The following is a 16,740-nucleotide window of genomic DNA, read 5'->3' on the forward strand; positions in this document are numbered from 1 at the left end:
AATACGAGAACTTCGTGAAGTATGCACAAGTTTTAACAGCCGAATTGATCAAGCAGAAGAAAGGATATCAGAGGTGGAAGACCAACTCAATGAAATAAAACAAGAAGACAAGATTAGAGAAAAAAGGATAAAAAGGAACGAGCAAAGTCTCCAAGAAATATAGGACTATGTGAAAAGACCTAATCTACGCTTGATAGGTGTACCTGAAAGTGAGGAAGAGAATGAATCCAAGCTGGAAAATACGCTTCAGGACATTATTCAGGAAAATTTTCCCAACCTAGTAAGGCAGGATAATATTCAACTCCAGGTAATACAGAGAACACCACAGAGATATTCCTCAAGAAGAGCAATTCCAAGGCACATAATCGTCAGATTCACCAGGGTTGAAATGAAGGAGAAAATACTAAGGGCAGCCAGAGAGAAAGGTCAGGTTACCCACAAAGGGAAGCCTATCAGACTTACAGCAGATCTCTCAGCAGAAACCCTACAAGCCAGAAGAGAGTGGGGACCAATATTCAACATCCTTAAAGAAAAGAACTTTCAACCCAGTATTTCACATCCAGCCAAACTAAGCTTCACAAGTGAAGGAAAAATAAAGTTTTTTGTGAATAAGCAAGCACTCAGAGATTTCATCACCACCAGGCCTGCTTTACAAGAGATTCTGAAAGAACCACTGCACATAGAAAGGAACAAACAGTATCAGCCTTTCTAAAAAAATACCAAAAAGAGCATCAATATAATGAAGAATTTACATCAACTAATGGGCAAAATAGCCAGCTAATATTAACTGGCAGTATTAAACTCACATATATTATTATTGATTCTAAATTTAAATTGACTAAATCCCCCATCCAAAGACAGACAGGCAATTTAAATAAAAAACTAAAACCAATCAGTATGCTGCATCCAGACCCATCTCACATTCAAGGATATACAAAGATTTAAAACAAGAGTTGGAGAAGGATTTACCAACCAAACAGAGAGCTAAAATAAATAAATAAAAAGCAGAAGTTAAAATTTTTTTTTTTTTTTTTTTTTTTTTTTTGAGACGGAGTTTCGCTCTTGTTACCCAGGCTGGAGTGCAATGGCACGATCTCGGCTCACCGCAGCCTCCGCCTCCTGGGTTCAGGCAATTCTCCTGCCTCAGCCTCCTGAGTAGCTGGGATTACAGGCACGCGCCACCATGCCCAGCTAATTTTTTGTATTTTTAGTAGAGACGGGGTTTCACCATGTTGACCAGGATGGTCTCGATCTCTTGACCTCGTGATCCACCCGCCTCAGCCTCCCAAAGTGCTGGGATTACAGGCTTGAGCCACCGCGCCCGGCAGAAGTTAAAATTAAGCAACAAAGATCAAAAGAAGCAAAGAAGGACATTATATAATGATAAAAGGATCAATGCAACAACAAGAAGAGCTAAAGATCCTAAATATATACGCACCCAATACAGGAATACGTAGATCAGTACCACATCATATCAACTTAGAAGTTTAAACGAAATGTTGGTTGGCTCCTTGTTTGTTATTCTCTTCCCTCATTTTCTTTTATATTCCATTATTAAGGACAATTATAGGCATACCCATATTTAGACTGCATTCTAGCCTGGGCAATAAAGCAATACCCCCATTCTCTCTCCCTCTTCCTCTTTCTCTTTCTTCCTCTTCTTTATTCTTTTTCTTATAAAAAAATAAAAATAATAAAAGAAAAAAAAGAAAAATGCTGAACCTCATTTGCATTTCACTAGAGAAATGCACATCAAAACCACCATGAGATACTATTTCACACCCACTAAGATGTCTGAAAAAAAAAAAATTTTTTTGTATGCATGCAGTAGGGTGGGAGGGGCCGTGAAGGATTAAAAACTACACATTTACAGTGTACACTGCTCCAGTGATGGGTGCACCAAAACCTCAGGAATCACCACTAAATAACCTATTCATGTAACCGAACATCACCTGTTCTCCAAAAGCCTATTGAAAAAAAAATTATGTGCATGCAAATCTAGATATAACTCATGTGAAGTATGATACTGATTCTCTATATTGTAATAGATGGCCATTGAATATGAGATTATAATACAATCATTCTCAGTATTCACCGGGGATTGATTCCAGAACCCCCAATGATGCTTAAGCCCCTTGTATAAAGTGGCATAGTATTTGCACATTCTCCCACAGTAATCATCTCTAGATTACTTACGGTACTTATCACAATGTAAATGCTATATAAATAGTTGTTACACTGTATTTTTTTATTTTTATTATTTTTATTATATATTTTTCTTTCCTTCTTTCCTTTTTTTTTTTTTTTTTTGAGACAGAGTCTTGCTAAAAAAAAATAATAATAAATAAATAAATAAATAAATAAATAATATGTCCGGGCATGGTGGCTCATGCCTGTAACCCCAGCACTTTGGGAGGCCGAGGCGGATGGATCACGAGGTCAAGAGATCGAGACCGTCCTGGTCAACATGGTGAAACCCCGTCTCTACTAAAAATACAAAAAATTAGCTGGGCATGGTGGCGCGTGCCTGTAATCCCAGCTACTCGGGAGGCTGAGGCAGGAGAATTGCTTGAACCGAGGAGGCGGAGGTTTCGGTGAGCCGAGATTGCGCCATTGCACTCCAGCCTGGGTAACAAGAGTGAAACTCCGTCTCAAAAAATATATATATAAATAAAATAAATAAATAAATAATAAAAAATAAAAACACTCCACAGGGTGGACGGGAGAGTAAGTGCGCACATCCTCAACCCCAATCCAGCTGCCTCCTCGCCTCCATTTCTCTCCCACTGTTCTAGGAAAACTGGAGGGAGAGGGTTGAGCCCAGGCAGTGTATATCCAGAGTAACTGCCAATAACCAAGCCTGGCCAGGAGAAAAAGAATTTATTTGCAGCTCAAGCCCTTCAGGGAAGCACTGGTATATTTAGCTGGGTCTGTAACAGCTGTCTGGCTGGTCATTTTTATCCTGGCACTTGAACTACAAGCCTGAAAACCTCCGAGTAAAGAAAGCACTAACTGCAAAAATAGCATTTCATATTGTTTCTTGGTTTCAGACTTGGAGGTATAGCAACACAGACTACAATGAGAACTTTGACTATATGTTTGTGCCAGCTTAGAGATTTTTTACTTTAAACTGAATGCTTGAGATGGGACAAAAATAATTGAGAAGTCTTAAGAGATACACATTTTAAATTAATTTTTTCCAGTGACTATGTGTGTATGTTGTGATGAATCAATGTTTCTTTGGGAATTGAGGGTGAAAAATCTCGAAAACTAATGAAGGATGTGAAGTCTGGCAGGTCCAGTGCCCAAATGACACATAACTTTTACCACCTACCCACTGGGTACTGCAGATATAAGGAGTGAGGGAATATATGTGTATAACCAAATGTAGACTGAAGGCCTTAGTCGGGGGAAGGAAAGACAATTATAATTTCTGAATAAAAATTACGGTTCTATGGCCGGGCGTGGTGGCTCAAGCCTGTAATCCCAGCACTTTGGGAAGCCGAGGCGGGTGGATCACGAGGTCAAGAGATCGAGACTATCCTGGTCAACATGGTGAAACCCTGTCTCTACTAAAAATACTAAAAATTAGCTGGGCATGGTGGCACGTGCCTGTAATTCCAGCTACTCAGGAGGCTGAGGCAGGAGAATTGCCTGAACCCAGGAGGCGGAGGTTGCGGTGAGCCGAGATCACGCCATTGCACTCCAGCCTGGGTAACAAGAGTGAAACTCCGTCTCAAAAAATAAATAAATAAATAAATAAATAAATAAATAAATTACAGTTCTAAAAAATTCTGAAAGCCAGAAGTGAAAGGGATAAGATGTCCATTGACCTCATTGTGCTTAGATGGGACCTTCCCTGTAAAACAAGAGAGTTTCTGAGGCTCCCACTGTCGAAAGAAAACTGGTGGGGTGGAGAGCTGCATGAATCACAAGACTCTCAGTCTCCCTCAGGAACGAGCTAAATCTTCCATATCTGCAGAGGCCCCAGAATTGTCTTTTTTTTTTGAGACAGAGTTTTGCTCTTGTTACCCAGGCTGGAGTGCAATAGATTGATCTCGGCTCACTGCAACCTCTGCCTCCTGGGTTCAGGCAATTCTCCTGACTCAGCCTCCCAAATAGCTGCGATTACAGGCACGCGCCCCCATGCCCAGCTAATTTTTGTATTTTTAGTAGAGACGGGGTTTCACCATGTCGACCAGGGTGGTCTCGATCTCCTGACCTCGTGATCCACCCGCCTCGGCATCCCAAAGTGCTGGGATTACAGGCTTGAGCCACTGCGCCTGGATAGAATTGTCTTAACTACCATCTGATAACTGATCTCATACATTTCCTAAAAATGAAAGCATTTGGATCCCATTTGTTTCAAATAGAGGTAACAGCACACACACACACACACACACACACACACACACACACACTTCAAAGTGTTCCATATCCATAAATGTGCAGAGTGCTGGGTTAATTAAGTTATGTGTTTCTTTGTTGCAGGACTTCTCAGGACCTTTAATTGCATTGTGACCCTCCATCAGGAACACTTATACAGGATTTCCCAAATGTATTTGAGATGTTTTGTGGAGCGTGATTAACATTTCCCTAAACTCATGCTCTCGGGAACATGGATCTAGATAATCACCATCAGCATGTGGATTCAGGAGAAAGGGGCCAAGATCACTCATGTAGCTACAAGTCAGAGGAGCAAAAAGAGGCCCAACTGCCTGTTATCATCTCCTAGATGTCAAGAATGACCTCATAGGCCGGGTGCGGTGGCTCAACCCTGTAATCCCAGCACTTTGGGAGGCCGAGGTGGTTGGATCACGAGGTCAAGAGATCGAGACCATCCTGGTCAACATGGTGAAACCCCGTCTCTACTAAAAATACAAAAAATTAGCTGGGCATGGTGGCACATGCCTGTAATCCCAGCTACTCGGGAGGCTGAGGCAGGAGAATTGCCCCAACCCAGGAGGCGGAGGTTGCGGTGAGCCGAGATGGCGCCATTACACTCCAGCCTGGGCAACAAGAGCGAAACTCCGTCTCAAAAAAAAAAAAAAAAAAAAAAAAGAATGACCTCATAAACTTCCTTTCATTCTAAATTCCTAATAATGGTTTCAGATTCAGATTCTGATTGGATTCGGGATCACAGTTAAGAGGGAACCTACCCTTTTCCTCAGCTGCTGCCAAGGTGCTCGGTCCTTCCGAGGAAGCTAAGGCCGCCTTGGGGTGAGGCCCTCACTTCATCTGGCGACTAGCACCGTGGCCGGCAGCGCTAGCCCCACACTCACCCACACCATGGCCTCCGTCTCCCAGCTCACCTGCATCTACTCAGCCCTCATTCTGCAGGACGATGAGTGACCGTCACGGAGGATAAGATCAATGCCCTCATTAAAGCAGCCGGTGTAAATGTTGAACCTTTTTGGCCTGGCTTGTTTGCAAAGGCCCTGGCGAACATCAACATTGGGAGGCTCATCTGCAGATGTCGGGGCTGGTGGCCTGCTCCAGCAGCTGGTGCTGCACCGGCAGGAGGTCCTGCCCCTGCACCGCTGCTGCTCCAGCTGAGGAGAAGAAAGTGGAAGCAAAGAAAGAAGAATCCCAGGAGTCTGATGATGATATGGGCTTTGGTCTTTTTGACTAAGCCTCTTTCATAATGTGTTCAATAAAAAGCTGAACTTAAAAAAAAAAAAAAAAAAAAAAAAAAAAAAAAAAAAAAGAGGGAACCTAGAGATCATTTCATCTAGCCCTTTCATTTTCCAGATGTGAAAACTGGCCTAAGGAGAGGAATTAAGTTGCCCAAAATTACAACGTTAATTAAAATTACGAAGCTTGGTTAGAATCGGGTTTCCTGACTTCCTGTCCATTGATTTTTCTCCTGCCCTGTGGCACCTCCCTGTGTGACTGAATCCACAGACTAGCAATGGGCTATTATCACACAATTTTGACAAATTTGCCTATTATCAAAAGTGAGATTTAAGCCCAGCTGATGGCCTGTATTATCTCTAACAAATCTCAGTATGACGAAACTTCAATATGACAAAATACCAGACAGTCATTGGTATTTGGTGGGTTTTTTTTACTCTTTTTTTTAAAGATGGGATTTCACCCTGATGGCCAGGCTGGTCTTGAACTCCTGACCTCAAGGGATCCACCCACGTCAGCCTCCCAAAGTGCGAGGATTACAGGTGTGAGCCACTGACTGAGACTCGCCTTTTTTTTTTTTTTTTTTTTTTTTGAGATGGAATCTTGCTCTGTTGCCAGGCTGGAGTGCAGTGCCACAATCTCAGCTCACTGCAACCTCCACTTCCTGGGTTCAAGCAATTCTCCTGCCTCAGCCTCCCGAGTAGCTAGGACTACAGGTGCGTTCCACCATGCCTGGCTAATTTTTTGTATTTAGTAGAGACTGGGTTTCACCATGTTGACCAGGATGGTCTCCATCTCCTGACCTTGTGATCTGCACAGTTTGGCCTCCCAAAGTGCTGGGATTACAAGTGTGAGCCACTGTGCCCGGCCAGTCATTGGTATTTGAAGCAGTAGAATTTTTTTTTTTTTTTTTTTTTTTGAGACGAAGTTTTGCTCTTGTTGCCCAGGCTGGCTTGCAGTGCCGTGATCTTGGCTCACTGCAACCTCTGCCTGCTGGTTCAAGTGGATGCTTCTCCAGTCTCAGCCTCTTGAATAGCTGGGATTACAGGTGCCCACCACCACACCTGGCTAATTTTTTGTATTTTTAGTAGAGACAGGGTTTCCCCATGTTGACCAGGCTGGTCTCGAACTCCTGATGTCAGGTGAACCACCCACATCGGCCTTTCAAAGTGCTGGGATTACAGGCTTGAGGCATGGCATCCGGCCAGAAGCCTTAATTTATCTCTGAACACCGTCTCATGATGTCTTCCTTGAAAACTGCATTGTGGGTCATGTAGATGGCATGGTCTATCTCTCTTTTTAATGTTTCTGTATTCTTTTAAAGAACAAATCAAGAATTATAAAAGATTCAAAGTGAAAAGCTCATTTCTAGCTCTGTCTCATACCCTTTCATCTTTCCCTTTCCCTCTCCATACAGTTTCCCATTTGTTTTTGTGTATCCTCTGGAGTTCTTCATGCAATTGGAAGCAAATATAGACATAGAGACTTATGTTTCTCCCTTTTTTGCACAAAATGGCACAATCTTTTTATTAGGCAAGTCTCTTCCCCTTTGGACCCTCATTTCCTGATTTCTGAAGAAATGAGATTGCACCAACTCTCCACAGCCCCTTCCCTCTGACATTCTCAGATGCTGGGGATGCATCAAGCTCCTGGCACTCGCTCTGCTTCTCTCAACAATGTTTAGCTTTTTGGAAAGTCACACTTGTATGGCTGGTTTGTCAATGACCTCAAATTTAAGCACTCCGGGTGTGGTTTGCAGACGCTGGCATTTCATGCTTTAAGAAAATCCAGGACACAAATGTCAACATTTCCAAAGCAAATTAGGGAGTGGCTGTTTCCATAACAAATGAACCTTGCAAAAATGATTCACCAAAAGCTTTTCTTTTTGTGTATTTGCCTATATTTATTCACTAAATAAATAATACTTGGTACAAAAGTCAAAAGAGTATACAATGAAAAAGTTCCACCTTGATCCCGAGCCACTGAGCTCCCATCCCCATGGGTCACCTCTCTCCACCTCTTACCAGTTTCTCGTGCATCCTTCCATATTCTTTGTACAGGCAAACATAGCTGTATGTATCCCTTTTTTTTTTTTTTTTTTTTGAGACGGAGTTTCGCTCTTGTTACCCAGGCTGGAGTGCAATGGCGCGATCTCGGCTCACCGCAACCTCTGCCTCCTGGGCTCAGGCAATTCTCCTGCCTCAGCCTCCTGAGTAGCTGGGATTACAGGCACGCGCCACCATGCCCAGCTAATGTTTTGTATTTTTAGTAGAGACGGGGTTTCACCATGTTGACCAGGATGGTCTCGATCTCTAGACCTCATGATCCACCCGCCTCGGCCTCCCAAAGTGCTGGGATTACAGGCGTGAGCCACGGCGCCCGGCTGTATCCTTTTTTTAAAATAACAAGGGCCGGGCACGGTGGCTCAAGCTTGTAATCCCAGCACTTTGGGAGGCCGAGGTGGGTGGATCACGAGGTTGAGAGATCGAGACCATCCTGGTCAACATGGTGAAACCCCGTCTCTACTAAAAATACAAAACATTAGCTGGGCATGGTGGCGCGTGCCTGTAATCCCAGCTACTCAGGAGGCTGAGGCAGGAGAATTGCCTGAACCAGGAGGCAGAGGTTGCGGTGAGCCGAGAACGTGCCATTGCACTCCAGCCTGGGTAACAAGAGCGAAACTCTGTCTAAAAAATAAAATAAAATAACACTGTAAACATACAATTTTGTACCTTATTATTCTTTGCTGAAAAATATACCTTGGAAAGCCTTCCAGATCAGGAGAAATAGAAATTCCTCAAAACTTTTTTTTTTTTTTTTTTAAAGGACTGCATAATTTCCCATTGACAGATACATCAAAATCAATTTTACCTAAACCGGGTTGTTTTTCATAGTGAACTCAATTATTCCATTGACAATCTGATTTAATTCCTGCAGCCCTGTTTTCAGTTGCATTTGCACTCTATTGCAGGAAACAAGATTCTCTCAGTGATTCCATCTGTCACAGTGCAGAATGAGGAGGCATCAGTGTCTACAGACAGACGTGCCAACCGAAACTCACAAATGTTTTCACCTTTTATACCTTAGGATTGAATCTCAGATTAAAGATCCTCAGTTTAATCTTCCTAATTTTTGGAGTAACTTTTTCCATTTCCTGATTTTTAGAATGAGCTTCCCTCTCTCTTCCTCTCCTTATTACTGAAAATGGAACAATCTAATGCTGCTTTTCTTTTTTCTTTTCGGCTCCAAGCTTTTGAAATCAGCTTCATTTTCCAAGGTTCTTACCTAACCCACTGAAAACTGCTAGCAGCTTTTACCCTATGCTGGTCCTCACTTCTTCCCTCATAATAACAAAACTCCTCCACAGTCACATTAAATATCAGAATAAATATTGAAAGAAAGAATTTTGGCCGGGTGCAGTGGCTCACGCCAGTAATCCCAGCACTTTGGGAGGCTGAGGCTGGAGGATCACAAGGTCAGGAGTTCAAGATCAGCCTGACCAACACGGTAAAACCCCATCTCTGCTAAAAATACAAAAATTAGCTGGGCATGGTGAACCCGGGAGGCAGAGGTTGCAGTCAGCAGAGATCATGCCACTGCACTCCAGCCTGGGTGACAGAGCAAGGCTCTGTCTCAAAAAAGAAATAATTTTTGGCCCAGTATGGTGGCTCACACCTATAATCCCAGCACTTTGGGAGGCCGAGATGGGTGGATCACAAGGTCAGGAGTTCAAGACCAGCCTGGCCAACATGGTGAAACCCCGTCTCTAAAAAATTTTAAAAAGAAAGAATTCTGATCAGAGGCAGGGGATGATGAGATATTGATCTCCCAGCCCTCAGGGCAGTCAAGGGGCTCAGGCAGCCTTGAGTAGCCTCATCATTCATTTACCTCTGGGGATGCACAAAGGGTATGATTTTTCATGTGCGACAGTGAAAATAGTTGAGAAGCTCTAATGAGCACCATGAGAGGAAACACTGCCATTAGTGTTTAGCACATGGTTTGTTCTCAGTTAATATGTGATTAATTGATTAGCTAGTTGAATGACATAATCAGAAGCCATGTACTTAAAATAGTAGATATAATGATTATTATTGACTCTATCTTCTCCCTGTTCTTTGTGCCTCAACCCAAAGAAAGAAGAATGCAGGATATCTAATGGATATTTTACTTAGTTATTATTAGTTCTACTTATTTATTTATTTATTTATTTATTTTTATTTTTATTTTTATTTTTGAGACGGAGTTTCACTCTTGTTACCCAGGCTGGAGTGCAATGGCGCGATCTCGGCTCACCGAAACCTCCGCCTCCTGGGTTCAAGCAATTCTCCTGCCTCAGCCTCCTGAGTAGCTGGGATTACAGGCACATGCCACCATGCCCAGCTAATTTTTTGTATTTTTAGTAGAGACGGGGTTTCACCATGTTGACCAGGATGGTCTCGATCTCTCGACCTCGTGATCCACCTGCCTCGGCCTCCCAAAGTGCTGGGATTACAGGCTTGAGCCACCGCACCCGGCTATTTATTTAAGACAGAGTTTCACTCTGTCGCCCAGGCTGGAGTACAGTGGCACATGTTGGCTCACTACAACCTCCATTTCCAGGATTCTTCTGCCTCAGCCTCCTGAGTAGCTGAGATTACAGGTGTGTGCCACCACACCCAGCTAATTTGTGTATTTTTAGTAAAGACGGGGTTTCACCATGTTGGCCAGGCTGGTCTTGAACTCCTGACCTCAGGTGATCTACTCACCTCAGCCTCCTAAAGTGCTAGGATTATAGCTGTGAGCCACCTCACCCACCCTATTACTATTATTTTTTTTAGAGACAAGGTATCACTTTGTCACCCACGCTGGAGAACAGTGGCACTATCACAGCTCACTGCAGCCTCGACCTTCTGAGGCTTAAGCAATCCTCCTGCCTCAGCCTCCAGAGTAGCCGGGACTACAGGCCCTACCACCATGCCTGGCTGATTTTTTTTTTTTTTTTTTTTTTTTTTTTTTTTTGAGACGGAGTTTTCGCTCTTGTTACCCAGGCTGGAGTGCAATGGCGCGATCTCGGCTCACCGCAACCTCCGCCTCCTGGGTTCAGGCAATTCTCCTGCCTCAGCCTCCTGAGTAGCTGGGATTACAGGCACACACCACCATGCCCAGCTAATTTTTTGTATTTTTAGTGGAGACGGGGTTTCACCATGTTGACCAGGATGGTCTCGATCTCTTGACCTTGTGATCCACCCGCCTCGGCCTCCCAAAGTGCTGGGATTACAGGGTTGAGCCACCGCGCCCGGCTTTTTTTTTTTTTTTAAGATGAGGTTTCACCATGTTGGTCAGGCTGGTCTTGAACTCCTGACCTCAGGCGATCCGCCCACCTTGGCCTCCAAAGTGCTTGGATTACAGGCGTGAGCCACCACGCCCAGCCCCCTGGCTGATTTTTTTTTTTTTTTTTTTAATTTTTTTTGTAGCTGGGCGCTGTGGCTCAGGCCTGTAATCCCAGCCGTTAGGGAGGCAGAGGCAGGAGGATAGCTTGAGCCCAGGAGTTCGAGACCTGCCTGGGCAATATAGTGACCCCTTCTCCACAAAAAGGAAAAAAAAGGCCTGGCATGGTGGCTCACGCCTGTAATCCAAGCACTTTGGAGGCCAAGGAGGGTGGATCACCTGAGGTTGGGAGTTCAAGACCAGCCTGACCAACATGGTGAAACTCTGTATTTAAAAAAAAAAAAAAAAGGGAGCCAGGCGCAGTGGCTCAAGCCTGTAATCCCAGCACTTTGGGAGGCCGAGGCGGGTGGATCACGAGGTCAAGAGATCGAGACCATCCTGGTCAACATGGTGAAACCCCGTCTCTACTAAAAATACAAAAAAATTAGCTGGGCATGGTGGTGCGTGCCTGTAATCCCAGCTACTCAGGAGGCTGAGGCAGGAGAATTGCCTGAACCCAGGAGGCAGAGGTTGCGGTGAGCCGAGATCGCGCCATTGCACTCCAGCCTGGGTAACAAGAGTGAAACTCCGTCTCAAAAAAGAAAAAAAAAAAAAAAAAACAACCAAAAAGACAAAAAAAATTTTTTTTTGTAAAGATGAAGTCTCACTATGTTGCTCAAGCTGGTCTCAAACTTTTGGCCTCAAGCAATCCTTCCACTTCGCCCTCCCAAAATGCTAGGATCACAGACATGGGCCACCATGCCTGGCCCAACAGATATTTTATAATTCTAATCCTGGTTGACTTTTTATTTCCATTTACTTAAAACATTCACTTCCCGGCCGGGCGCGGTGGCTCACGCCTGTAATCCAAGCACTTTAGAGGCCAAAGTGGGTGGATCACCTGAGGTCGGGAGTTCAAGACCAGCCTCACCAACATGGTGAAACCCCGTCTTTAAAAAAAATCAATCAATAAATAAAAATAAACAAATAAAAAATAAAAATAAAAATATTCACTTCCCTAAGTTCTGGGACATGGTACTCTCCTGCTTTTCCTCCTACTTTCTGACTCTTCACAGATTTTTCTTCCACGGGGCCTTTAAATATTGGAGTTTTCCCAAGTTTGGCACTTCAGCCTCTTCTATCTCCCTGAGCTGAGTCAGTACTTCCCAAGACTCAAGAAGACAAACTATTCTGATGAATCCCAAATTGATGTTTTCAGCCTATACTCCTGAGCATCAGACTCATGTACCCAGCTGCTTCCCTGTCCTCTCTTCGTGAATTGACTGAGATGAAACATTGGCCACTGAAAAGAACAAGAGGTTCAAATAGAAACCCTGGGGCCGGGCACGGCACAATGGCTCACACCTGTAATCCTAGCACTTTGGGAGGCTGAGGTGGGTAGATGACCTGAGGTCAGGAGTTCAGGACCAGCCTGGCCATCATGGTGAAACCCTATCTTAAAAAAAAAAAAAAAAAAAAGAGGCCAGGCGTGGTGGCTCACGTCTGTAATCCCAGCACTTTGGGAGGCCGAGGCGGGTAGATCACGAAGTCTAGAGATCGAGACCATCCTGGTCAACATGGTGAAACCCCGTGTCTACTAAAAATACAAAAATTAGCTGGGCAAGGTGGCGCATGCCTGTAGTCCCAGCTACTCGGGAGGCTGAGGCAGGAAAATTGCATGAACCCAGGAGGCGGAGGTTGCAGTGAGCCGAGATTGCGCCATTGCACTCCAGCCTGGGTAACAAGAGCTAAACTCCTTCTCAAAATAAATAAATAAATAAATAAATAAAAAGAGAAAAGAGAGAAAAAAAGAAAAAAGAAACCCTGGAAAAGTATGGAAAGATGAGTTTTCTTACACACCTAGAATTTGTACCCACTATAGTGACTCGTTTAAATCCTTTCTACCTTCTTCAGTTCTTTGGTTTTGCCAACCCTTCCAATCCATCCACACTCCTGAGTCCCGTCTCCAATTAGCAGATCCTATCGCCGCCCATGTCACAGAGAAAGTAGAGGATGTAGACAGCTCCCTCTTCTTCTACTACCAAATCTACAGGCTTCTACATCCACTCCCATTCTTTTCTCCTCCCTTTTAGGCCGTGCTCCTACCTGGGCTTAGGCTTGTGTCACTTCCTAGCTCTTTAGGAGTCTCCATCTTGTCTTTTACCTGCCCCCTGGACAGGCTGCTTCCTACCAACATTTGCACGTGTGCAAAGGCTCCCCATTGGACAAGTCTCTTCCTTTGACCTCATGTCCAGCTTTGACTACTGCCATTCACCATTTCCTTCACAACCAAGTTTCTGGAAAGAGTTTTCTCCATTTACCATTTCTATTTCTACACCTTCCATGTGTCTCAACCTCCTGCAATTTTGCCTTCTAGCCAAGAGTAGTGGCTCTTGCCTGTAATCCCAGCACTTTGGGAGGCTGAGGTAGGCAGACCACGAGGTCAGGAATTCAAAACCAGCCTGGCCAATATGGTGAAACCCCGTCTCTACTAAAAATACAAAAATTAGCTGAGTGTGGCACCATGCACCTGTAATCTCAGCTACTCAGGAGACTGAGGCAGGAGAATTGCTTGAGCCCAGAAGGCAGAGGTTGCAGAGAGCCAAGATCACACCACTGAACTCCAGTCTGGGCGACAGAGCAAGACTCTGTCTCGGGTGGGGGGTGGGGGGGAAAATTGCCTTCTTCCCATTACCTGCTCCAGCTGTGCTTGACAAGGTCAGCACCAGTGTCTGCCATGATATTTCATCCAACAGGCTCTTCTTGGTCTTTATTTTGCTTGGCCTCTCTGCAGCATTTGCCACCATGGACCAGTCTCTTCTTGAAGTTCTCTGTTTACTCATCATCTTCCTCATGACAATGTTTTTAAAATGGTTCTGGGTGGCACACCAGGTAATTGCCAGCCCAGGGACTGGATTTTCTTTCTACTTTCATAAACATCTAGTTATCTCTAACTCATCCTTCAGGTCTCTGCTCAGGGAGTCCTTGCCTGTCCCCCTGGACTGGTTTGCAAGGCTTCCTGAGCTTTGTCAGAGTAACAATTCTCACAGATTGCAATTAGATGTGCTAGGGTCATTCTACACCCCCAGATATTCCCCTGGGTTGTATTTAATTGCCAGGGACTTCCCTGATGGCAAGACACGGGGGAGGGTGGCCTTCTGCTCCTGCATGTCATCTATTATACCGGCTGGGCTGAAATGTACTGAATGCGCACAGTGTTCATGCATACTAGATTAAAGTGATCTGAATGTTCCCCCTCATTCTCACAAATTTTCTTATTTCCCTGTTTTTTTGTTAACGGACTGTTTGCATGCAAATTTCCCTGTGTTTTTCCAGATGTTGTCCAAAGTCATAATTAGAAATTATTAAAGCAGCAATCCCCAAGGGTGGCCTGATAGTGGCTACACACCCTCCTTGCATGAGATTTCACCTAACAACCACTGAAGACACCAAAACAGTTTTCAGGGAATTCCTCTCATCCCCATTCCTAATTCCCTGATCCAGTTACAGGGCACAGCCCAGGGCCTTGGAGCCACAAAATTCTGAATTCTCCAGTCACCTTCCCCTCGGTCCAAGGACCTGATCTCATCTGGAGGTAGATTCCTGCAAGCCTCATGTGTTGTCTTTACACGAGTCCTTTCTCTTTCCCCAGGATCATGGCTCAAAAGCCAACAAAAGACTCCTTCTTCCTTGGGTTCAGATTCTCCTAAATTGAGACAACTTAGTTCACTGTGGAAGGGCTGTGGAGAAAAGAAAATCCTGGGGATGAAACCCATAGTTAATATTCTAAACAAATTATGGCTGGGCAGGGTGGCACGTGCCTGTAGTCCCAGCTACTCGGGAGGCTGAGGTGGGAGGCTCTCTTGAGCCCAGGAGTTCTGGGCTGTAGTGCGTTATGCCAATCGGGTGTCCGCACTAAGGTCAGCATCAATATGGTGACCTCCCGGGAGCGGGGGACCATCAGGTTGCCTAAGGAGGGGTGAACTGGCCCAGGTCTGAAACGGAGCAGGTCAAAATTCCCGTGCTGATCAGTAGTGGGATCGCGCCTGTGAATAGCCACTGCACTCCAGCGTGGGCAACATAGCGAGATCCCATCTCTATTAAAAAAAAAAAAAAATATATATATATATATATATGTATTATGACAAGTGGGAAAATGGGCTTGGAGACATAGACAAATCCAGAACTGCTCGATGTTCTTATTTATTTATTTATTTAATTTTTATTTTTGTAAAGATGGGCTTTCAACATGATGGCCAGGCTGGTCTTGAACTCCTGACCTCAGGTGATCCACCCACCTTGGCCTCCCAAAGTGCTAGGATCACAGGCATGAGCCACCGCGCCCGGCCTCGATGTTCTTAAGAGGTAGACAAATATGTATAGCAGGAGGAAAAAGGATCATTTTGCCAGAGACTAGAAAAAGAAGGTTTGGGCCAGTCGCAGTGGATCATGCCTGTAATCCCAGCACTTTAGGAGGCTGAGGCTGGCAGATCACGAGGTCAAGAGATCAACACCATCCTGGCTAACACAGTGAAACCCCGTCTCTACTAAAAATACAAAAATTAGCCAGGGGTGGTGGCGGGCACCTGTAATCTCAGCTACTCAGGAGGCTGAGGCAGAGAATTGCTTGAAACCGGGAGGCAGAGGTTGCAGTGAGCCTAGCTTGCGCCACTGCACTCCAGACTGACAGAGCAAGACTCTGTCTTGGAAAAAAAAAAGAGAAAGAGAGAAAGAAAAAGAAGGTCAGTTTCATCTTCAGTATTACAAAAAGGAATTTCTGAGGAGAAATGTAAATACTTTGTGATTGTTGAATAGCAAAGGGCATGAGTCATTTGTAAACATTAACAGAAACTAAACACATACTGATGCCTAATGTAGCTAGCAACAAAGTGAATAATCACCCACATATCTCCCTTTAATTACCTAATTAATCTAATTGCCTCCTATCGTCTTTTGACTTTTCTCATCTACATACTCCATTTATTGTTTATTACCCAAACAAAACTCAGTCACTGTAAACAAAAAGCCGGCAGATAACCACGAGAAGCCATGAGGTAGGAAGGACTCCTATCATGTTTTTTTGAAATCTGTATTAAGATGTCTTCTTTTTTAGAATCTCAAACCCTGAGAAGAGAATGTAAGATGCAAGTGGAAGCTTTTTTGCAAATACTGTTGGTTCTCTAAGGGGCAGGAAGCTGACCCCATGGGTGTCTTGCTTTTAGATAATCCCTCAGGACACAGCAGAACACGTGCCAAGAGTCTGCCTTCAGGTGACTAAGAACGTGAAGCTTCGGGATAGTGTCTGTCCAACTGCGTTCTCTTGCAATCCCAAAATGCAACTTGAAATCTGCCTTCCTTTAGCTGATTGAGAAAGACTAAAAAGATGTAAATGGTTAAATATCTTTTCTTGCATATCTCCATTTTGTTTTGTTTTGAGATGGAGTTTCACTCTTGTTGCCCAGGCTGAAGTACAGTGGTGTGATATCAGTTCACTGCAACCTCCATCCCCGGGGTTCAATGGATTCTCCTGCCTCAGCCTCCTAAGTAGCTGGGATTACGGGTATATGCCACCACGCCCAACTAATTTTGCTTTTGTTTTCTTTTTTTTTTTTTTTTTTTTTTAGCAGGGGCGTGAGCCACGGCACCCAGCCAAATATCTTTACTCATTGACATTCACATGGTGGAAATTTGGCCTTGTGA

The 16,740-nt window shown here is 44.3% G+C and overlaps 1 pseudogene; it reads left to right on the forward strand.

Moving 5' to 3' along the window:
• Positions 1-5,289: 5,289 nt before the first annotated feature.
• Positions 5,290-5,707, forward strand: LOC101040302 (large ribosomal subunit protein P1 pseudogene; annotated as a pseudogene).
• The last annotated feature ends 11,033 nt before the right edge of the window (positions 5,708-16,740 follow it).

This window comes from Saimiri boliviensis, chromosome 4, assembly GCF_048565385.1.
Source record: "Saimiri boliviensis isolate mSaiBol1 chromosome 4, mSaiBol1.pri, whole genome shotgun sequence".
In the NCBI taxonomy this organism is placed as follows: domain Eukaryota; kingdom Metazoa; phylum Chordata; class Mammalia; order Primates; family Cebidae; genus Saimiri; species Saimiri boliviensis.